The sequence below is a fragment of the Schistocerca nitens genome, chromosome 6 (genome assembly GCF_023898315.1).
Source record: "Schistocerca nitens isolate TAMUIC-IGC-003100 chromosome 6, iqSchNite1.1, whole genome shotgun sequence".
NCBI lineage: Eukaryota > Metazoa > Arthropoda > Insecta > Orthoptera > Acrididae > Schistocerca > Schistocerca nitens.
The window spans coordinates 73,538,325-73,562,201 of record NC_064619.1 but is presented as its reverse complement, the minus strand read 5'-3'; the positions used below and the strand labels follow the sequence as shown (position 1 = coordinate 73,562,201).

Sequence of the window (23,877 nt, the reverse complement as noted above, 5' to 3'; positions counted from 1 at the left end):
TTTTGAGGCACCAAAGCTAGTGTCCAATCCCTAGAGAATTAGACAGGAACTGAAATTAGTGATACGATGGTAATCCCAAAAGTAAGGTCTCCTATTTTGTTATAAGTACATAGACCTGTTTATTTCTACAATGGTTTACATCAGTTTACAGCTTGAACATTTAGCTATTTTTCAACATACTCACCATTTCTGTCAATGTATTTTTGTTGACACTGTGGGAGTTTTTGTATGCTCATGCCATACCAGCTCACCGCTATGCTGTTCAGAAAGTTATGATCCTCCTCTTTCACCTCGTCATCGGAGCTGAACCGCTGGGACCACAATTAATGTTGACAGGTACTGAGAGACTCTGTAAAAACTCAAACGGTCAATTCAGAATGTTGAGAAAGGGTGTACACATTCTCCATGACAATGCTTGCCCACACATTGCTCGGCAAACCGTTGCTCTCCTGCAACAGTTTCAGTGGAACATAATCACCCACCCGCCCTATAGTCCTGACTTGGCACCCAGTGGCTATCACTTGTTCCCTAGGTTAAAAGAACATCTGGCTGGAAAATGATTCAGCTCCAACGATGAGGTGAAAGAAGAGGTTCATAACTCTCTGGACAGCATGGCGGTGAGCTGGTAGGACATGGGCATACAAAAACTGCCAAAGCATCTTCAAAAATGCATCAACAAAATGGTGATTATGTCAAAAAAATAGCTAAATGTTCAAGCTGTAAACTGATGTAAATCATTGTAGATATAAACTGGTCTATGTACTTACAAAAAAAAATAGGAGACCTTACTTTTGGGATTGCTGAAATGCTTAATTCTGTTTTCAAATGTTCCTTTACATGAGAAACCCCAGAAGGACTGGCCCAATTTAATCCTGAAACCACTGAAAAAATGAGTGAAATAAATAGTGTCATTGGTGTTGACAAACAGCTGAAATAAATTAAATTGAAAAAAGCTCTAGGGCCAAATGGAATCCCTATCAGATTCTATATTGGATCTATGGTTGAGTTAGACCCTTCTCTAACTATAATCTATTGTAGATCGTTCAAACAAAAAAGCATGCCCCCTAACCCAAGAAACCACAGGTCACATCCATCTACAAGTAGGCTAATAGAAGTGATCCACAAAAATACTGTCCTATATCCTTAACACTGATTAGTTATAGAATCCTGGAACATATTCTGAGCTCAAACATAATGACCTCCTCCATGCCAACCAGCATGGATTCTAAAACATCAATCATGTGAAGCCCAACTCATGCTTTTGTCACATGGCATACTGAAAGCTCTGGATTAAGGCAATCAAGTAGATACAGTATTTCTTGATTTCTGAAAAGAATTTGACTCAGTACCACACTGTACCAAGTATAATCATATGGGATATCAAGTGAAATCTGTGACTGGATTGAGGACGTCACAGTAGGGAGGATGCAGCATGTTATCTTGGGTGGAAAGTCATTGTCATCTGTAGAAGTAACTTCGGGTGTGCTCCAGAGAAGTGGTTGGCACACTTGGTATTCATGTTGTATATTCATAAGACAATTGCAGACAATATTAATAGTAACCTCAGGCTTTTTGCACATGATGCAGTTATCTATAATGAAGTACTGACTGACACAAGCTGCATAAATATTCAGTCAGATCTTGATAAGATTTCAAAGTGGTGCAAAGATTGGTGAATTGCTTTAAATATGCAGAAATGTAAAACTGTGCACATCTCAAAATGAAAAAAAAAAAAAAACAACAACATTGTATCCTATGACTATAATATTAATGAGTCACTGCTGGAATCGGCCAACTCATAATACCTAGGTGTAATATTTTATAGGGATATGAAATTGAATGATCACATAGGCCCAGTCATTGGTAAAGTAGGTGGTAGACTTTGTTTATTGGTAGAATATTAGAGAAATACAACAGTCTACAAAGGAGACTGCTTATAAATAACTTGTGTGACCTATTCTAGAATACTGCCAAAGTGTGTGAGATTCGTACCACATAGGGCTAGCAGAGGATATTGAATGTATACAGAGAAGGCAGTATGAGTGGTCTTAGGTTTGTTTGACCCATTTGAGAGTGTCACAGAGATGCTAAGGAAACTGAACTGGCTGAATCTTGGAGATAATCATAAATTATCATGAGAAAATCTACTAACAGAGTTTCATGAGAAAATCTACTAACAGAGTTTCCAGAACCTGCTTTAAATGGTAACCCTAGGAATATACTACAACCCCCTGCTTATCGCTCACATAGGTATCACAAGGATTTGATTCAAATAATTGCAGCATGCATAGAGGCACTCCATAAGTGAATGGAAAGAGAAGAAACCCTAGTAACTGGTACAATGAGATGTACCGTCTGCCCAGCACTTCATGGTGTCTTGCAGAGTATAGAAGTAGATGTAGATAACTCAGTATCAGACACATTAAATTCAATTGATGGACTCGTTAGGGAATGATACTAGAAAAACACAAAGCATCAAAGGGAATCATTCTACACAGACTCAACAATGAACATTGCCATAGCAATTTACTGTCAGAAGTCTAGGAATTGTGTAGTGTTAATCAAATTAAGAATACATCCCAAATAGAATAAGCACTGAGCAGCAAAGAGGTATGAAGAATTAACAACAAATTGTTCAGCTGGTCACTAGAGGAAGAATCAGATCTCAATGCTATGAGATACCTGTTGATCATAATTAGGTAGTGACCATTCATCAGGGTGGTAATTTGTTATGGGTCATAGCCAAATAGAATTGAAGGTAACTGTTCCCTCATATATGAACTAGTGATCAGCAAGAAAGATTATTAAGCTGTCTGTAATTTTAAGAAAGAAAGCTGTGCGGGAGGCAGTAACAACACTTACTACTGATGACAAGTGTACACATGTATACCTTACGATGAAAGCAATACCAGCAGTAAAGAAAAGGCCTGGTTAGGAAGTAGATAACTTAATAAATTTTGTTCGTAAATAGAATTACGGTAGTAGTTAAGGAATTAGCTGATAAAATTAACTGAGAAAATTCCAATGTAGCAAACACATAAATATCACCAACAAATAAATAAATTACTTAAATCAGTTACAGTAACCAAATATCTAGAGGTACTTGTGCAGCATAAATTTAAGGTGGAACCACAATGTTAATCTAGCTGTGAAGAGGCAGATGTCGTAGAGATAAACTGGAAGATTCCAAAGGAAGCACATAATAACATTTAAGACAAAGACCAATTTAGAAGACTTTTATTTAATACATAGATTCTTGAGTATTGTATATCAGTCTAACACTCTTACTAATAGAATTAACGAAAGAGATATAATGAATTTTAAAAAAGGAGGTGTACTATTTGTCACATGTTTGTTGAACAAGTGTGAAAGTGTCAAAAAAATGGCTCTGAGCACTATGGGACTCAACTGCTGTGGTCATAAGTCCCCTAGAACTTAGAACTACTTAAACCTAACTAACCTAAGGACAGCACACAACACCCAGCCATCACGAAGCAGAGAAAATCCCTGACCCCGCCGGGAATCGAACCCGGGAACCCGGGCGTGGGAAGCGAGAACGCTACCGCACGACCACGAGATGCGGGCTGTGAAAGTGTCACTGAAATGCTCCCAGACTTCACTGGAAGACATTACATGTATTGTGTTACATACAACAAAAAGGTGTACTCCTAAACTTCAGATGGCATGTGTTACAAGATCAGTCTAGAAAATTATTATTTCTTCCACAAGTACTATTTTATCATCCTTATATTCAATTTACAGACAACGTTGAGCAAAATGACTGCTGGTGTTGGAATACCATCATGCAAGGCTGCATTTATCTTACTTTACTGTCAGTCATTTCACAACATGTATGTTGGTTGAACAGACAGTTTGCAGTATTTGCAGTAGAATGGCCTGTAAAGTTTATATACTTCCATCCAATTGAGCATGTTTGGGCACTAATGATTCAAAACTGGCTACTGTGTCATGAACATTCTCAAGAACAAGAGATACTTCAGAATGATGTTTTTGCCATGTGGGATAGCATTAGTTGACATCATCATATTTGTAGCTCCCTTGTCATCTCCATCTCTCAAAAACTCAAAACAATGCTGAACAATGAAGGATGGCAGACTGTGGATTAAAAATGAAAGAAGTAACTTTTACTGAAAACTAGCTTCCTATCCATAGTTTCGGCCATGTACACATGTCACATATATTGCACACTTGCCTGAATCTTTGCTGTTTCATAAAAATAATAATAAAAATTTTAATCCCTCCTCTACTCTACCATCCACACCTCTCTTTTCTCTCTTCCACTTGCTTCAATCACACCCTGGCCCTGATCCACCTACTTCCACACCTACATCCTGTATCTCATTCACCTGCCTCCTCAAACCCTGTACCTCGTCCTCCTGACTCCGCACAACCTGTCTCTCTTCCACCTGATTCCTCGAGCCTGTCCAACTTCCACCTGCTTCCACACACTCTCTCCCTCTTCCATCTCTCCCCTCCACCCCATACCCTTCCCCTCTTCTACCTACCCCCTCACCCCCTCATACACTCTTTCTTTCCCAGCTGCCCACTATCCTTTTCCATCTTCCACCTGCCTCCTCCCCCTCTCCCTGACAATCTCATCCTTCCACCGCTATCTGTCAATCGTCTAGTCCCATCTCCATCTATCCCCTATTCCCCCGTCTGTCCATCCACTCTCCCACTCTCTTTGTAAAGCTCCTCCTTTCCCCTTTCTATGTTCATCTCTTCCTTCCTACTTTCTCTGTCCATCTCCTCCTCCCCCTCTCTGTCTGTCAATCTCCTCCCTCCTATGCCTTCCTCTGCTCAGCCATGTCCATCTGCATGTATACCCCGTGGAACACATTCCGCACAGCACATCATGTATATGGGAAATACAGTATGTAATTTAATTTCAGTTTCACATTTTCGAATTTTATTATTTTTTATTTTCATTTCACAATGACAGGTCATCAAATCCCACTAAAAACACTATTTTCTATGATCATATTTGCTATAACGCTGTATGTAATATTTGGATACTAGCCACAGCACAGTACACTTCAAATATTCCGCCAACAGCATCTGCATGGGCCAGCCACCGGAGACTGCCTGCAGTAGGCCACTTGACTTGTGCACAAGGCACAGCACCCACCATGCCGCTTACCAGAGCCCTCCTCCGTGCACAACATGGCACGGCACCCATCATGCCGCTTACCAGAGACCACCTCTTTATAAGCACAGTGCTGCAGGCACTCACCGAGCGAGGTGGCGCAGTGGTTAGACACTGGACTCGCATTCGGGAGGACGACGGTTCAATCCCGCATCCGGCCATCCTGATTTAGGTTTTCCGTGATTTCCCTAAATCGCTCCAGGCAAATGCCGGGATGGTTCCTTTCAAAGGGCACGGCCGACTTCCTTCCCCGTCCTTCCCTAATCCGATGAGACCGATGACCTCGCTGTCTGGTCTCCTTCCCCAAACCAACCAACCAACAGGCACTCACTCTCATATTGTATTCACACTTATTGTCAGCAACTGTAACTGAATTGTTTCTTTGTTTGTGTATCTTCTGTCAACTGTTGTTCACTTCTAAGTGGAAGAAGAATAAACTTTGGTTCATTGTGGCCAAGCTGTTATTTGTGTCTGGCGATGAGAGTGGAGTTTACTTCTGCCTCTGTTTACTTCTGCCTATTTGGTTGTTCCTTCAGTTCTTCTGTCCATGGAGGCAGTGCTCCTGTCCATCCTCGAGCAGCAGGCTCCTATGGTTGCTGTACGAACTTTTCAGCCACAGTGACTGTATAGGCTTCCATGTTGTCAGCATACCTGCCAACCTCCCCCTACGACAATGCAGCTGAAGACTGGGGGGCTAACAAGAAGTGACTTCGGCAACACTTTCTCGCCTTTGATGTCACTGTTGGAAACTTGTAAAGCTTCATTCATTTCTTGGATTTCTCTTAGGTGCTATAAGGTGTTTTGCCAGTTAGCCCCACTCCATGAACCTGCACTGCTTTCGTTCAATGGAAAGTGTATGTTGTCAAATTATCATGGTAAATGATAATGATGATGATGATCCTTCAATCTCAATAACATCGTTCTGATGGGTGATCCACAGAAGAGCATTCATGTAACATGTACATTGTTCATGGTGATACATACTGCAAGGTTGAAATGCAATGTGGCCAAGTAACACTTTTTTCAGCCATCCATTGCGTATGATGATCATCATCATCATCATCATGTTTGGTTTGCAGGGCATTCAATTGCGCAGTCATCAGAGCCCATACAAAGTCCAAATTTTTACACAGTCCAATTTTTTTTTTTTTACACAGTCCAATCTAGCCACTGTCACAAATGATGATGATGATGAAGTGATGAGGACAACACAAACACCCAGTCTCCGGGCAGAGAAAATCCCCAATCTGGCCAGGAATCGAACCCGGGATCCTGTGATCCACGGGCAGCAATGCTAGCCACTAGACCACGAACTGTGGACATCAAAGTAAACACACGTATGTCATTGCAATGCATGTAGAATTCTATCACTGTCATAAAAAGCCCTACCAGTCTTGATCAGCCAGACTCCAAAGCGTATGTCAGTTTGTTACCAATGTACATCATGATTCCTATGCTGATTCCATAGTCCATGATGCTATCATTCGGTTGGCTCCTGACGAGGAAGTTCGTCAACACGCACTGTAGAGGGCGACAATCCATCTTTCGCCGAAGTGTTAAATATTGCTCAAACTTTAGAGATATGTAGTGCTGCTGGTGATCAGACTGAGGCTTGATGTGATATCACCTCCATGCTGCACTAGACAGCAACACAGCGAACAACAACAACCACAGCAAATGCAACACTCCGCACTCCCATCTTAGCCATACCGTTTCGTGCAATATGTCAGGGCCGTGTGCACTAAGCACTGGGCATCTTGCAACAAGTGTAGAAAAAAAACTACATACAGTGTCTGCATGTTGTTCCCAGCCCCCTCCTGTGGGCATGGACATGGATGTTAATTGTGTATTTTCAGTGCTTATGAGTAGTTATGAATCGTAACAAACAGTTTATGGAAGTGCAAGTGATGGACAAAATGCTGAGACTATAAGGGAACATGGCTGCAGCCGTGACTTTATTGACCTCAAAAACTTATGTGGATGTGTGATCTCTGGTGTCGTCTCAGTTACTCGATGTTTGGTGAATTACAATAAGCAGCATATTCCAATTTCGGGGTAATTTACGGCTCCCACTGTGTATAAATCTGTGATTCATTCCGTGACTTTACTGTCACAGCAATTTTCTTCATTTTATATGCTTTCAGTGCTTTAGGATTTTCCATTTTGGATACAGTGCACCTCATTTCCAATCAAGTGCCTTACCAGTAGTTAGAGTCTCTGCATTCCAAGTTCTCGTCTCTTTTCTCAGATGGGTTAGGTTGTGCCACTAATTGTGCAGCCCACATTACCCTGAAACCCATGGTGCGACTGTGCTTTTTTTGTGCACACCCTATTCTAGTGGCTTTGCATGATCAAGTGAAATCAGAATTGGACAGGCTGATGTCGCTGGGGATCATAAAACCTATTGCACTGAGTGACTGGCCTACCCTCCTCATGATTGTTAAAAAAACTGACTAGTCAGCTTCACTCTTGCAGTGACTTCAAAGTTTCAATCAATTCTCAATCTCTCATTAATACTTACCCTTTGCCATGTCTGAACAAGTTATTGGCTAAACTCACCGGGGGCCAGCTTTTTCTCCAAAACTGATTTATCTGAACCCTATTTACAGGATCCATGGGATGACAATTCTGAATGGCTCTTTGTTACTAAGAAGACCTTTAAGTTGTAGCAGTATCACTGCCTACCTTTCTGTGTCCCTAGTGCCTCAACAATGTTTCAGCTTTTTTTTTTTTTTTTTTTTTTTTTTTTTGGGGGGGGGGGGGGGGGGAATAACTGATGATGTCCATGTGCATCAACTATCTCAATAACATCATTCTGATGAGTGATCCACAGAAGAGCATTCATGTAACATGTACATTGTTCGTGGTGATACATACTGCAAGGTTGAGATGCAATGTGGCCAAGTAACACTTTTTTCAGCCATCCACCGCGTATTGGTGGTTTGAGGTTTCTCTGGATGGCGTTAAGCCTTTACGTCATCATGTTGCCACAGTCATAGCTTTGTTTATAGCTCTGTGTTGTCCAACAAGTCAAAGAATTCCCGGCATTTTTAGGCAAAATTGCTTACTATCACAAATTTATTCCAGGTGCAGCCATGCTGGCCAGCCCCTCTGTGAGCTGCTCAATAAACTAGACCTGCTAGTGTGCGTCACACTTTTAAATCTAATTACATTCTGCTCCTTGGTTGGTCATTTTCCATCCTGGTCACCGCCTGGTTCAGGTTACAGATGCTTCTCAGTATGGACTTGGGGTCATTCTCACAGATCAGTATGAGGAAGGTTCCAAATGACTGATGGCTTATGGATGAAAAATGTTCAATTCCACTCAGCAGCATGAATCCCACGTTGAAAAGGAAGCACTTGCTCTCGTCTACACCCACAAAAGTTTCAGGTGTTCATGTAGCTCAATACTGACTGCAAACCCTTGGTTTTGTTGTTTAATCCTTTTGCTTCATTGCTCAACAAAGCAGCACATCAGCTCCAGTGTTGAGCCCTGTTTCTGTCTCAACTATGAAAAACTTTTTCGGCCTACCACGCAGCTTGTCCACACTGATGCGCTGTCCCAGCTTCTGATGGGGCTGTATCCGTTTTGAACATCATGAACTACCTTGTTTTCACTTAGATGTTGAGGCACAATGTGCAGTGGGAGGGTTACCTTTTATGGGCTCCTGTCACTGCTGATCCGGTTTGGTGTCAAGTTGTTCACCTCATTCAGCACAGTTGGCCAGATAGGTCTCCTGTCACAGCTTCTGATCCTTTGCGAAACTATTTCACCATCCAAATCTGCTTTTCATTACTTGATGATGCGCTCTTAGCTATGGATGTGCTGTCGCCTGGGGTTGTGATCCTGGCCACCCTGCAGTGGAATGTGCATCAGCTCCTAAATCAAGAGCATTGGGGTCTCACACACCAAGTTCTGGCCCATTGACATGTGTTTTGGCCCAGTATCGACAGTGAAGTTGTACATTTGCTCACAGTCTGCTCTTAATGCACTACCCAACAGGTAGCCAACCTAAATTCTTACTGGCTGTTGGTTGTCAATGATTTCTCAAAATTTCCATATGTTATCCACTGTCCTTCAACATCAGCCACAGCCATGATTCTAGCAATCACCAAGATTTTTTTTATTGATGGATCACCTTACATGCTTATGACAGATAATGGTCCAAAGTTTGTGTCTCAGGCCTTCTATGATTTCTGTGCCCATCAAGGCATTTGTCACATGAGTGCTCCTCTTTTTCACCCACAATCTAATGACGAGGCACAATGTCTCATCTGCACATTCAAGGTTCAAATGAAGAAGTACTTCATGGACTCCTCCACGGGCGACATGCTGACACACTTCTTGAGTTCCTACAGGTTTATGCCACTAGGATCAGAATCCAACCAAGATACTGCATTTCTCCCAGCCATGCACTCTCCTGCATATGCTCATGTCAGCCCACCAACACCCATCAGTTCACTAATGGCTTGCAGTCTGGGCTCAGGGGTTTGGTAGCAACCAATGTAGTTTCTGGCCACAGGCCACATCTGCCGAGGCCGCCGCCTCTGTATGGTGCACACCAGTGATGGGCTGGTGGCACACCACCATGACCAGTTGCATCGTCGAGCCATGGCGAGGGCTGTGGATATGCTGCCGCGACCTGCACCTCCTCCCTCAGCACCTGTCCCAGCCTCACAGGGCAGCTCTGCTGGGGGGGGGGGGGGGGACAATTATTTTTGTAGATGACACCACCTTCTGTCTCCTCTGGACTCCAGCCTCCCTGCAACTGCTACTGAGTCTTCTCACAATGCTTCATTGCACCCAGCAATTCTGACACTGGATGCGCTGCTGTCTTCACGTACTTCACCACTGGTGTCCCTGACCGAGCGACTGGTGCTTTCACATGCTACCAGCACCCTAGTCATCAGTCCTCTCTTATGGTACTTTGCAGTGGAGCGGCTGCCACGCGTGTCCACAACTATGCCACTTTTGCCAATATTCATCGGTTCTCGGCAAAAATCTCCCTCTGCCACTGCCATAATCATCTTCAGTATCCATTGAACAGGCCACGGATGTTTCAACAATCACCCAAATGTCTGCATCAACGAAGTATCTTTTACCCAAGGGGGAAGAAGTGCTGTAACCCTGTACGTAACCCCTGGATACGCACCACAGCATGAGGCCACTGGCACACTATACTTAGAATATTCCGCCAAGAGCATCTCTCTATGTCGGCCATGAGAGGCCACCTGCAACGGGCCACATGACTTGTGCACAAGGCATGGCATCCATTGTGCCGTCTACAGAGGCCTCTTCTTTATAAGTGCAGTGCAGCAGGCACTCAGTCTCATATCGTGTTCATACTTGTCAGCAACTGCTTGTATCAGTGCCTGGATTATTTCTAGGTTTGAATCTATGTTCTCAACTGTTGTTTGCTTGTATGTGGAAGAAGAATAAACTTTGGTTCATTGTGGCCTTGCTGTGGTTCTGTCTTACAGTATTATACAATATTCTGACACACTTGTCAACAATAAAAAAAGCATTGCTCATTTTTACTATGCAACTACACATATCCTCACACTATAATCCTACCAATGCCGGAAACATTCTCATACAACTGGTAGAGTGTTCTCCCCTTGTCTGCACTGTTCATCGCCCACTTTTCGTTCCCATGTCATCCTGCACTCCAGACAAATGGTTTCAGAAAACTCTTTCCAAGAATTAAATTCATACTCGGTGTTAGCAAATTTCTCTTTTTAAGAGAAACTTTTCTTGCTATTACTTGTTGAAGTTTGACATTGTCTTCACTACGTACATTGTCAGTTATTTTGCTTCCCACAGTTCATCTACAACTTTTAATGTCTCATTTCCTAACCTAATTTCTTCCACAATGCCCAATTCAAAATGTGATGTGGTATGTGTATGTGGTTTATTCAACTCATTATGTACAATTTTCAAATCATTTGATTTGATGTACAGGAGACATGTCAAGGTTTACAAAAGCAACTTTTTTCACTTTTTTAAGAGAAATACAAAAGTTTACATTATATTTTACATTTCTAAGTTACAGCTACACATGTACATAAAATAATACATGTAATACAATCCCTGTGTTCAGACTGTGAAGCTGTCCTCAATGAATTCATCGACAGAATAATAACACTTTTCCACCAGAAGAGTAAAGAGCAATCTTTTCAGTGAACCAATCTCCATTTTAAATATATTACTGCCTTTTATTTTATTGAAAATTTTTAACCCCATATATACTGGCGTTTGGCCATAAAGTTTTAAACGATGTGTTGGAAGTTTGAAGTTATCTCTGTGGTGAGTGCTGTAGTTGTGGTCAAAACAGAAAGTCTCTAGTGTATGTTGATTTCTATATAGGATCACCACCATCTCATATATGTAAAGTGAGGGGATAGATAGTATTTTTAAATTTTTTAATAGTGGTCGACAGGATTCCCGTTTTTTTGCAACACACGTGTTTCTAATTACTTTCTTTTGTAATACTAGGAGCCTAGTGACATTTGCTGAATTCCCCCAGAAGATTATGCCATAACGAATAACTGACTCAAAATAGCAGTGATAAACTATCTTTCTGGTATCCATGTTTGTGGCACCTGACAAAATACACATTGCAAATGCTAAGTTGTTCAGTTTATTTGCTAAGTAATCTATGTGTACCTTCCAATTTAAATTTTTGTCAAGATTTAGGCCTAAGAACTTCACGTGGTTTGTGATATCCTGATCATTGCAAGTTATCTTTATTTCACTCCTTTCTACTGATTTAGCTTCAAATTGCATCATTTTGGTTTTAGTTACATTTAGTTTTAGTCCATTTTGATAGAACCAAGATTCGAGTTTTTCTAAAGTATTTTTGGCTTTTTCTGGAATATTTTCAGATACCTCATTTTCAATCAGAACTGATGTATCATCAGCAAATAAGACTGAATGAACATCAATAGCAAGTGGTAGGTCATTTACGTAAAAAAGAAACAGATAGGGACCCAATATCGAACCTTGTGGGACTCCTTGGGGAACTGTTTTCCAGTCTGATGAATAATTGGTTCCATTTGAAGTTAAAATTACTCTTTGTTTCCTACCCGACAGGTAAGAGCTAAACCATTTTAAAGCAGTGTCTGTGATTCCATAGATCTGTAATTTGTGGAGGAGTAATGCATGGTTCACTGAATCAAAAGCTTTGGTCATATCACAGAATATACCTGTGACCTTTCTACCTTTATCTAATGTGGAGCATATTTTTTGGATAAACTCATTTATAGCATTCACAGTGCTTTCACCCTGTTGGAATCCAAACAGGTTTTTAAAAATTATATCATTTACAGTAAGAAAGTTATTAATTTGTTTTGCCGCAATCTTTTCAAACACTTTAGAGAAGACAGGCAAGAGAGAGATAGGGCGGTAATTCCCCATATCTTCTCTCGATCCTTTCTTGAATAGAGGTTTGATCTCACCATATTTCAATACATCTGGAAAGCATCCCTGTTCAAAAGATTGATTTATAATAGTTGACAGTGGTTGAGAAATAATATTGTACACATACTTGATTACAGATGTTGTTATTTCATCCCGCCCGTATGAGGTTTTGTTTTTTAGAGACAATATTTCCTTTTCCACATCCCTTTGGGTGATTTTTTCAAATTGTTTAAAAGATGTTTTCTGGCTGTTTTCCAAATTTGTGATGCCCTGAGAGAATGTCATATCCACATCCGATCTTACTACATTTAGGAAGAATTCATTCAAACAACTTGACATCTGAACAGGGTTTACTATAATTTCATTTTCATGTCTAATTTTCAAAATTTCATGAATGTTTACTTTGGCTCCTAATTCAGACTGAACAACTGACCACACTGCTTTTGTCTTATTTCTGTGTTCTCGTATGAATTTATTATTTGCCATTTTTTTAGCTGCCACTACAACTTTCCTAAATACAGCTTTATATTGTTTGACATAAATAACAAAATCCGTATTTCTGTTTGATTTTAACTCAATGTGGAGCTCTCTCTTTCTGGCACTAAAGATTTTTATTTCTGTTGTAATCCATTTGAGTTTACCATTAACTTTCTTTTGCTTATATCTACAAGGAAATGATTCATTAAATACCTCTAAGAAACAATTTAAGAATTTGTCATACTTTATCGAGCTTGAACTATTGTAGTCTACAGGCCAGCTTATTATACTTAATTTACTGCGGAATAAATCCATTTTACTTTTACTGAGATCCCTTTTTATACACACTTCTGGAGGCTTTAGGTTATTTGCTTTTGGGAGCTCGTGAAGATAAAGATTAAAAGTGGATCACACATGGTTAGCCAATGCTTTTATAGGCTCCTGCCTCAGGAGCAAAGTGGCAGAGCATTTGAGGAAAAACTTGGAGAATATTCCCTTGTCAAGTTATGGTATTAAGTGGACATTTCGACTTGGCAGATATAGGCTGTGAAACACAAGTGATTAAGACATGTAGTAGGGACAGGGAAAATTGTGAAATCGTTCTACATGTCTTAGAAAATTACCCTCAGCAGATAATTAGTGAACTGATGTATGATAATAGTGTATTAGATTTGGTTAACACCAGACTCAACCGAACTTTTCGAATCGGTTAGCACAGAACACAGAATAAGTGATCATAAGACCATTACAGCTTCCCTGAATGTGGCTATACATTGGAATATAAAGAAGGGTAGGAAGATATTTCTAAGTAGCAAGAGTGACAAGAGAAAAATTGCAGATTACCTCACCAGTCAACATGAAAATTTCATGTCTAGCACTTACAATGGTGAGCATCAATGAACAAAGTTCAAGAAAATTCTACAATATGCTTTAGAAAGGTACGTGCTGGGCACAGTTTGAGGAATGCAAAGAACGGGTTGGTTTGACAGGCATATTAGAAAGCTGCCACAAATGCAAGACAGCTGCACTGTAAATTTAAATGTAGTGAAACAAAAACAGAATGAAGCCAAAATTAGCACAAGGAGAGCCATGGACAATGCGATCAACGAGTTTGGAAATAAAATTCTGTCTATCAATTTGACTGAAAATCCTAAGCAGTTTGGTCTTAAGTTAAATCCGTAAACACTTTGAAGCCATTGTCCAAGTACTGAGGAAGATTGCATTAGTTCCTAGTTTCAGTGACACTTTCACAACCAATGCCAATGTTATGAACCCCAAATTTACAGAACTTTGGTGGCAACAGCTGTCACTACAACAGCAACAGCACAAAGAATGACAGGCCATTCTCCCATAGCTTGCAGCTCTCAGCAGCAACAAAAAAGTCATCGGTAGCCACAGCTGCGTCCCCATCACCATTCGCTGCCTGATGAGTCTTCAGGCAGCTGGGAAGTCCATGTCTGCCATTTTAAACTGTTTTGTTTATGACATTTCTGGTAGGCAGCAAAGTGCTTTTTGCTTTTGTTTGCATTTACCTACAGTCCATTTTCAAGAACTGTCGCCAAACAAACAAACAAAACTGAAGGTCTATATATCTGATGTCGATCTGTTGTAGAATTATGGAACATGTTTTATGCTTGTGTGTTATGATATTTCTGGGGACCAAACATATCCTCTGTAGGAGTCAACATGGACGTGAAAACAATTGTGAGAAACCCATCTGGCTCTGTTCATCCACAAGACAAAGAAAGCAGTAGATACCAGTGCCCAGTTTGACCTCAAGTTTCTAGACTTCCAGAAGGCATTCAATGAAGTTCCACACTGCCACCTTATGAACAAAATATGAGCAAACAGAGCATCAACCAGATGTGTGAATGGACTGAAGAATTTCCAGCAAACAGAACACAGAGTGTCATTCTGATAGTGAGAAATCTTCAAAAGCAAAAGTAACTTCTCGCACACCCCAACAGTGTGTTATAGGACCATTAATTTTTGCAATATATATAAATGATCTTGTGGGTAAGTTTGGAAGTTCCATGAGACTTTTTGAAGATGATGCTGTTGTACACAGAGAAGTCGCAATGTTACAAAATTGTAGCAAAATGCAGGAAGATATACATAGGATCAACACTTGGTGCTAGGATTGACAATTGACCCTCAAGATAAACAAATGTAACATATGCATTTCCATAGACAAAACACCATTATTGTACAGTTACGTTATTTTTGCAGAAAATGACTGGAAGCAAGTACTTCTAGGAGTAAGCGGAACGACCACATAAACTTAATCGCACATAAGGCAGATGCCAGACTGAGATTCATTGGGCAATAAATGTAGCCCAACAAAAAAGAAAGTAGCTTACAAAATCCTCGTGTGACCGATACTTGAATACTGCTTGTAAGTCTCGGCTCTGTCCTAGATGGGATCAATAGTGGAAACAGAGAAGATCCATAGAAGAGCAGCGTGTTTCATTAAAGGTTCAATTAGTAAGTTCGAAAGCATCATGGAGATGTTCAGCCAACTCCAGTGGCAGATGCTGCAAGAGATGCATCCTGCATCACAGTGCAGCTTACTATTAAAGACCAAAGAGCATAATTTCATAGAAGAATCTACCAATATATTGCTTCCTCCTACTACATCTTGGGTGAGAAGTGTATGAAGGTAAAATTAGGAAGATTCAGGGTGACATGGAGGACTATTGGCAGTAATGCTAATTTGTAATATAAGAAATTCTGATTTTGAATTATTGCTCTGACTCTTACCTGCAGAAAAATTCAATTTGTGGGCTACGAAAGTAATAATTAAGTATGGATCACTTATTAACGAACAATATTTCACTCTTTGCAACAGAGGTACAGTAGAGCGTCGATTATCCGAAGTAATTGGGGGACATGGGTGTTCGGAAAACTGGTTTGTTCGGATAATCGAACTGTACATGTTTATTTGCCAAAAAGAAGTACTGTACAGTAAATTTATTCATAAAAACGGGCATCTCTTTTAGAAAGGACAACACGTTTACGTTTAAGCATTTTGTATCGTCAAGTTCACTTCTTCACGCAGCAGCACACAAGTGGTCATAACAGAGAACAGAAGGTGACTGTTTGCACCGTGAGAAGCTCTTCTTGGGGGCGCGCAATCCTTCAAACTGTGCGGAGCAGCACGCCTCAGCTCTAAGCTGGCGCAGCTGATGCTGTGAACAGCTTTGATACTGCCGCTACTTCTACTGCCAGTGCCAGGCCGACAGAAGTGTGCTGATTGTTGAAACACAGCGACTGGCGGCTTGGCCGGTCAGCAGCGCTTCGTGAAGGCCCCAGCAGAAGCAATGTTCCGCCAGCGGTGGCCCAGTGCGGCGACTAGTGTGGGAAACTTGGTTTGGGAGTGAGGGGGATGATGGACGGTAGGGTGGGAGAGCAACAGGTGCGAGCGAGTACACAGTTCAGTTAAGCGGTCGTTCAGTTGACCGACGTTCGGATAATCGACGCTCTACTGTACTTCGAAACCCTTGCAATACAGATTTATTTCATTAAAACAATTCTGGCTATGTGAGGACATGTTCCACAGGCACAGGTGTTCATTAAACTATGAAAGAAAGAAATAAACTGAATCACTAATATCATAAAATATTAAAATGCATCTCCTAATCTCCCAACCACTCCCAAGAACCAGATGCAAAGAAGCATCCCCCTTATCACCCCTGATTGGAACAACATAACCACATCCTGCACCAGTGGGACTACTTATCACTGAATGTGGAAATCAAGGACATCCAACCAAAATCCTTCCTGTCCCTCCCAAAGTTGTATTCTAAAATATGCTCGACTATCACAACCACCTGACACAGGCTCATACCTTGTGGAAGACCCATTTGTGTGATGTGTCCTATGTTTAACATCCCCACCAGCAGAGGACATCAATACCGGTTCACAGGCACTGCAGTTCATTAGAGAGGAGTGCCACCACAGTTCTGGAAGGCAGGTCACATGGAATGAGCTATTGCCAATCAGAGGCTAAGCAGGCTGCCACGGCTCAGTCCACAACAGTACACCTTATGTATAGTTACAAATCAAGCCTAGCTTCTATACGTATACTGACCCTGCTCTGGACCCTTTACTTGACAGCTATCATTCTTGGTGTTTATTCAATGCTCTGAACTTGGCTTTGATCACAGATTACAAGTGCATAACAGGCACACATACTTCACTGGTGACAAAGACTTCTCCTATTGTGTTTTTGGTTTTTTGGTGACACGACAATGTTATGGACCACAAGTTTATGGAACTTTTGCAGCAATTGCTGCCACAACTACGGCAACAGCATGAAGAACAGCTGGCCAATCTCCTGCAGCTTGTAACTCAGCAGCAATAACCACCTCTATCGGTGGCCACAGCTATGTGCTCACTGCCATTTGCTGCTGACAAATCTTTGGAAAGCTGTTAAGTCTACCTTCCTATTTTGAGCTGTACTGTTTTGGTTACAGCATTTCTGGTAGACAACACAGTGCCTTATTTTTGTCTTCTAGTAGTCATTTACATGAAGTGGTACAGAAATTGCAGCCACTCTCAGACTCTAGCGAACTGTCTTTCAATGACCTCCGTGCATTGTTAAGTGAATATCATGGTCAGCAGATGCACCGTGTTGTGTCATAACCAACATGGACATTCATATGCAGCTTTGGCTGCCAACTCGCAGCATCTCACACACTATTGCAATTTCACATGCCAGAACATTAAAGTTTTGAGCGTGGAATCAATGATTCGTGATGTGATTGTGAGACTTGAATCTGACAGGAAGGCCACAGCTAAAGCTTTGTTTAAGCCCGATCCTAGTATTGGTGAAATCTTTAAAATTGCTACACCTTTTGAGGTTGCTTCAGCAGCTCAGCATGATTTTACAAATGAAATTCACATTTCCTAAGTTGTTAGTTGTCACAGGAAGCAGCGGTCATCTTACAATTCAGACTCATCATCCTCTAATTCTGCCTCTGAGTCTCACTCGAGTTCAGGGTGTCTGGATTGCCAGCATTTCATAAGAGATTTAACTATGTCAGTTATTCTGTTTCCTCCTCACCCAGATGACCTTTTTCTTAATGTTACTCTGTTGGGTCAGAAACACCCTCCATCCTCAGCATTGAGAGGTACGTCACACACATTCAAGAAACTTCAGTCCTGTCCTGACTGCAGTAATCGGCATATCATAAGCCACTGCCTGCATCATGCAGTAGGCTGCTGGGCCTGTTGGCTGCTTGTTCAGCTGCAGCCCACACACTTACGACTGATGAGCAGGTGTATACCCTGCCACTGTGAAAGATCACTTTGGACTTGATGCTGTTCAGCCAATTTGTGGAATTCCAACTGGGCACTAGTGCTGCCATGTCTAGAATCAATGAGGACATGTCACCAGCTCAGTTACCCTCTGCTACGGCAGACCTGGCACCGGGCTGTTTCCTACAGCCTCTCCTGTGAGAACTGTCATTGGCAGCAAAGTACAAATATGTGGAACACATACTAATCTTCTTAGTTGTGCATGTTCCTACACTAATAGCAATTTCAGCTTAGATACCTTTACCAGTTTTGGATTCAGAGTAGAGGACCAAGTTAATTTAGTGCAAGACACAAAGTCTTCTTATGATCTTGTAGAACTTTGCATGACATGTAGCGAGATTTTTTAACCAAAACTTGGGTGTGCACATAACTTTATGGTTCACATTTCTCTGAGGCCTTCTGCAGTATCTAAATCTTACTGAGTTTGCCTGCTTCCATTTGGGGTTTTTGAGGCTGTTCAAGCTGAATTTGCATGGCTTCACGACCAAGCCGTTGTCTCTTCGACTTCTTTCAGTCAATGGGCAAGACCTATGACAGTCATTAAAATACCAAACATGTCGTTACATATCCACTATTAACTCCCATTGCTATACTGATGTTTACCCACCGCCTCAGCCAGAGGAGCCGTTGACTTAACTGGCAGGGGTCATTATTATTTGATTATTGATTTAAAGAATGTGTATCTCCAACTGCTGCTTGATGATGCATCACATCAGTTGTTAGTTTTAAATATTTCATTCAGCTTGTAAATACACAGCTGTTTACTGTTTGGGGTTGCAACTGCACCCACCATTTTCCAAAACTATTTAAAACAACCGATTCAAGGTATTCTGCACTAAATCAATTATTTGGATAACAATACAGTCATGGGGTTGACATATTCAGAACATCACCCTTTAAACAGTTCCATGGAAGTGGTTTATGCTGTCAGTTGAAAAGTGCTGCTTCTTTGACCCCTGCATTAAATACTCGGGGCACTTAATCACAAAGATATCTCACCTATGGGCGACCATGTCAATGCAATCATGGACATGCCAGCCATAGCTAACCTTAAACAATTGTAGTCATTTCTGGGTAAAATCACATTTTGTTGTTGTTGTTGTGGTCTTCAGTCCTGAGACTGGTTTGATACAGCTCTCCATGCTACTCTATCCTGTGCAAGCTTCTCCCAGTACCTACTGCAGCCTACATCCTTCTGAATCTGCTTAGTGTATTCACCTCTTGGTCTCCCTCTATGATTTTTACCCCCCATGCTGCCCTCCAGTACCAAATTGGTGATCCCTTGATGCCTCAGAACATGTCCTACCAACCGATCCCTTCTTCTAGTCAAGTTGTGCCACAAACTCCTCGTCTCCCCAATTCTATTCAATACCTCCTCATTAGTTATGTGATCTACCCATCTAATCTTCAGTATTCTTCTGTAGCACCACATTTTAAAAGCTTCTATTCTCTTCTTTTCTAAACTATTTATTGTCCATGTTTCACTTCCATACATGGCTACACTCCATACAAATACTCTCAGAAACGACTTCCTTACACTTAAATCTATACTCGATGTTAACAAATTTCTCTTCTTCAGAAACGCTTTTCTTGGCATTGCCAGTCTACATTTTATATCCTCTCTACTTCGACCATCAGCAGTTATTTTGCTCCCCAAATAGTTAAACTCCTTTACTACTTTAAGTGTCTCATTTCCTAATCTAATTCCCTCAGCATCACCCGACTTAATTCGACTACATTCCATTATCCTCGTTTTGCTTTTGTTGATGTTCATCTTATACCCTCCTTTCAAGACACTGTCCATTCCATTCAACTGCTCTTCCAAGTCCTTTGCTGTCTCTGACAGAATTACAATGTCATCGGCGAACCTCGAAGTTTTTCTTTCTTCTCCATGGATTTTAATAACTACTCCGAACTTTTCTTTTGCTTCCTTTACTGCTTGCTCAATATACAGATCGAATAGCATCGGGGACAGGCTACAACCCTGTCTCACTCCCTTCTCAACCGCTGCTTCCCTTTCATGTCCTCGACTCTTGTAACTGCCATCTGGTTTCTGTACAAATTGAAAATAGCCTTTCACTCCCTGTATTTTACCCCTGCCACCTTCAGAATTTGAAAGAGAATATTCTAGTCAACATCGTCAAAACCTTTCTCTAAGTCTACAAATGCTATAAACATAGGTTTGCCTTTCCTTAATCTTTCTTCTAAGTCGTAGGGTCAGTATTGCCTCACGCGTTCCAACATATCTACGGAATCCAAACTGATCTTCCCCGAGGTCCGCTTCTACCAGTTTTTCGATTCGCCTGTAAAGAATTCGCATTAGTATTTTGCAGCTGTGACTTATTAAACTGATAGTTTGGTAATTTTCACATCTGTCAACACCTGCTTTCTTTGGGATTGGAATTATTATATTCTTCTTGAAGTCTGAGGGAATTTTGCCTGTCTCATACATCTTGCTTACCAGATGGTAGAGCTTTGTCAGGACTGGCTCTCCCAAGGCTGTCAGTAGTTCTAATGGAATGTTGTCTACTCCCAGGGGCTTGTTTTGACTAAGGTCTTTCAGTGCTCTGTCAAACTCTTCACACAGTATCATATCTTCCATTTCATCTTCATCTACCTCCTCTTCCATTTCCATGATATTGTCCTCAAGAACATCGCCCCTGTATAGACCCTCTGTATACTCCTTCCACCTTTCTGCTTTCCCTTCTTTGCTTAGAACTGGGTTTCCATCTGAGATCTTGATATTCATGTGAGTGGTTCTCTTTCTCGAATGGTCTCTTTAATTTTCCTGTAGGCAGTATCTATCTTACCCCTAGTGAGACAAGCCTCTACATCCTTAGATTTGTCCTCTAGCCATCCCTGCTTAGCCATTTTGCACTTCCTGTCGATCTCATTTTTAAGACATTTGTATTCCTTTTTGCCTGCTTCACTTACTGCATTTTTGTATTTTCTCCTTTCATCAATTAAATTCAGTATCTCTTCTGTTACCCAAAGATTTCTACTAGCCCTCGTCTTTTTACCTACTTGATCCTCTACTGCCTTCACTATTTCATTCCTCAAAGCTACCCATTCTTCTTCTACCGTATTTATTTCCCCCATTCCTGTCAATTGTTCCCTTATGCTCTCCCTGAAACTCTGTACAACCTCTGGTTTAGTCAGTTTATCCAGGTCCCATCTCCTTAAATTCCCACCTTTTTGTTGTTTCTTCAGTTGTAATCTACAGTTCATAACCAATAGATTTTGGTCAGAGTCCACATCTGCCTCTGGAAATGTCTTACGATTTAAAATCTGGTTCCTAAATATCTGTCTTACCATTATATAATCTATCTGAAACCTTCTAGTATCTTCAGGGTTCTTCCATGTATACAACCTTCTTTCATGATTCTTGAACCAAATGTTAGCTACGATTAAGTTAGGCACTGTACAAAATTCTACCAGGCGGCTTCCTCTTTCATTTCTTAGCCCCAATCCATATTCACCTACTACGTTTCCTTCTCTTCCTTTTCCTACTGTCAAATTCCAGTCACCCATGACTATTAAATTTTCGTCTCCCTTCACTACCTGAATAATTTCTTTTCTCTCATCATACATCAACTTTATCCCCCAAGTGGCACAAATCACACACCCTCTCAACCAGCTGCACAAAAGGGGTCTCAACTCTGTGTCATCGGTCACCTGTCAACAGGCTTTTCAATTCCTTGAGGTCAGTCTGAAAATGGTGCCATGTCTGATGGCATACAAGCTGGTCCTGTCATTGACACTGGTAACGAACACATACAAGTACACCATAGTGGCAGTTTTCTCCCACAAGCTGTCAGATGGTTTTGAGCACCCAATAGCCTTCGCCACCTAAGTGCTGAATGCTGCGCAACTTATCTATTCCCACACATTTTGGGGCCAAGAAATTTCAAGTGTATTTGCATGATAGCTAACTCCAACTGCTGACTGACAACAAACCTTTGATTTCCTTATTTTAACGTCATCTCAGGTTCCGGACAAAACGGTGCAGCATCTGCAGTTCTTGAATGTTTTCACCCATTGCCCAACACACCACTGCAGAAGCCCTGTCCTGCCGCACAAATTCTCCTCAACAAATTCTCCAATGTCAAGTGAGGTGCATCAGCATTGTCCCACAATGAACTCCTACGGAAGGTTTCGTTGGTGGTCCAGAAAGGGTAGCAGAGTAGGTTTCCCATCAGGTCGACCAGGTTTTTTGAAATTATTTCGCACTGTGCTACCAGCTCAATGCCACACAGAACATCTTAACATTGCCTATGATGGATTCTGACAGCTGGGCCATCATACTGCTGTTTCTCTGGGCTCACATCTTCCAGCTACTTCAAGATCATTGGGGTAATATGCCCACGAAGGCATTGGCCTGACAGTACGCCTACTGGTCCGCACCAGTGCCAGCAACGGAAGCTGCTCCTGCTCCCTCAATCAAGGCATCCTCAGCACAACTATTTTCGGCACGGCTCCATCCTGATCACCCACTGGTGAGGGTTCACATTGATTTTGCCAGGCTATTCAGGGAGTTAAATGGCTGCTTGTGGTGGTGGTGGTGGTGGATGCCTTCTTGTTTTTGGTGTGTACACTACCACCACCTCTGCTATCAACATGCCCTTAAGAGGATTTTCACTGTTGAGAAGCACCTTGTACCCTGGAGCTGAACAATTGGCCCCAATTTACATCCCCTCTGTTCCAGGCCTTCTGTTGCCATAACAGCATCAAACATTTGAGTGCAGCCTCCTTTCACCCTGCCTCCAATGCTGAGACTTATGGCTGGTTCACATATTCAAGACACAGATGCAAAATACTTTACAGGTGTCAGTTTTACACAGCTTCCTTGTGACGTATAGGCCAACACCCATAAATGTGGGTCTGTCAAATCAAAATATACAGGTGCCGGCATCACATCCTGTTAGCCTGTGTCCTGTGCAGTGTCCCCATCCTGTATACAGGTCCACTTACGAATGGGGGTGCCTATGTCTGGGCACACACATCTGGCCAACCTCCAGGATGGACCAAAGCAGAAGCTGTCAGCTGTTTGACAATGCAGCTGGCCACGTCCACCAAACTTGTCACCTGTCAGTTTTGGCTGTGACCCCAGTTGCATTTGGTGCCTCTGGTCTTGCCTCTACCTCCAATCCCCAGACTGGACACCAGGAAAATGCAGCCAGGTCTCTGACATTCTCCTCACGGTTTGGGATTCTATGGGGCCAGAACCACTATCTTCATACCTTCATCTCAACTGTCCCTCACCCCAGTGGCACCTGAGCAGTCCACTGCCACGGATGTGCTGCCACCTTCACCACCTCTTATGTCCTCAGCTAGGCCTCCTGATGGATCAGCCCCAAGCTGATGATACTGGATTCATTGGTGGAGAGTTCTTCCATTCAACCCATCCAACCACCTGTCCCCCACTGCTGCTGAAAACAGCATCAATGAGAACATTTATGTAAGGGAAGGAGGGGGACATTAGTATTCCCACCAG

The 23,877-nt window shown here is 41.7% G+C and overlaps 1 protein-coding gene across 4 annotated transcripts in view; it reads right to left on the bottom strand.

Moving 5' to 3' along the window:
• Window positions 1–23,877, bottom strand: part of LOC126262474 (endoplasmic reticulum metallopeptidase 1-like) — a 254,455-nt gene that overhangs the window by 202,866 nt on the left and 27,712 nt on the right. The window lies entirely within an intron of this gene.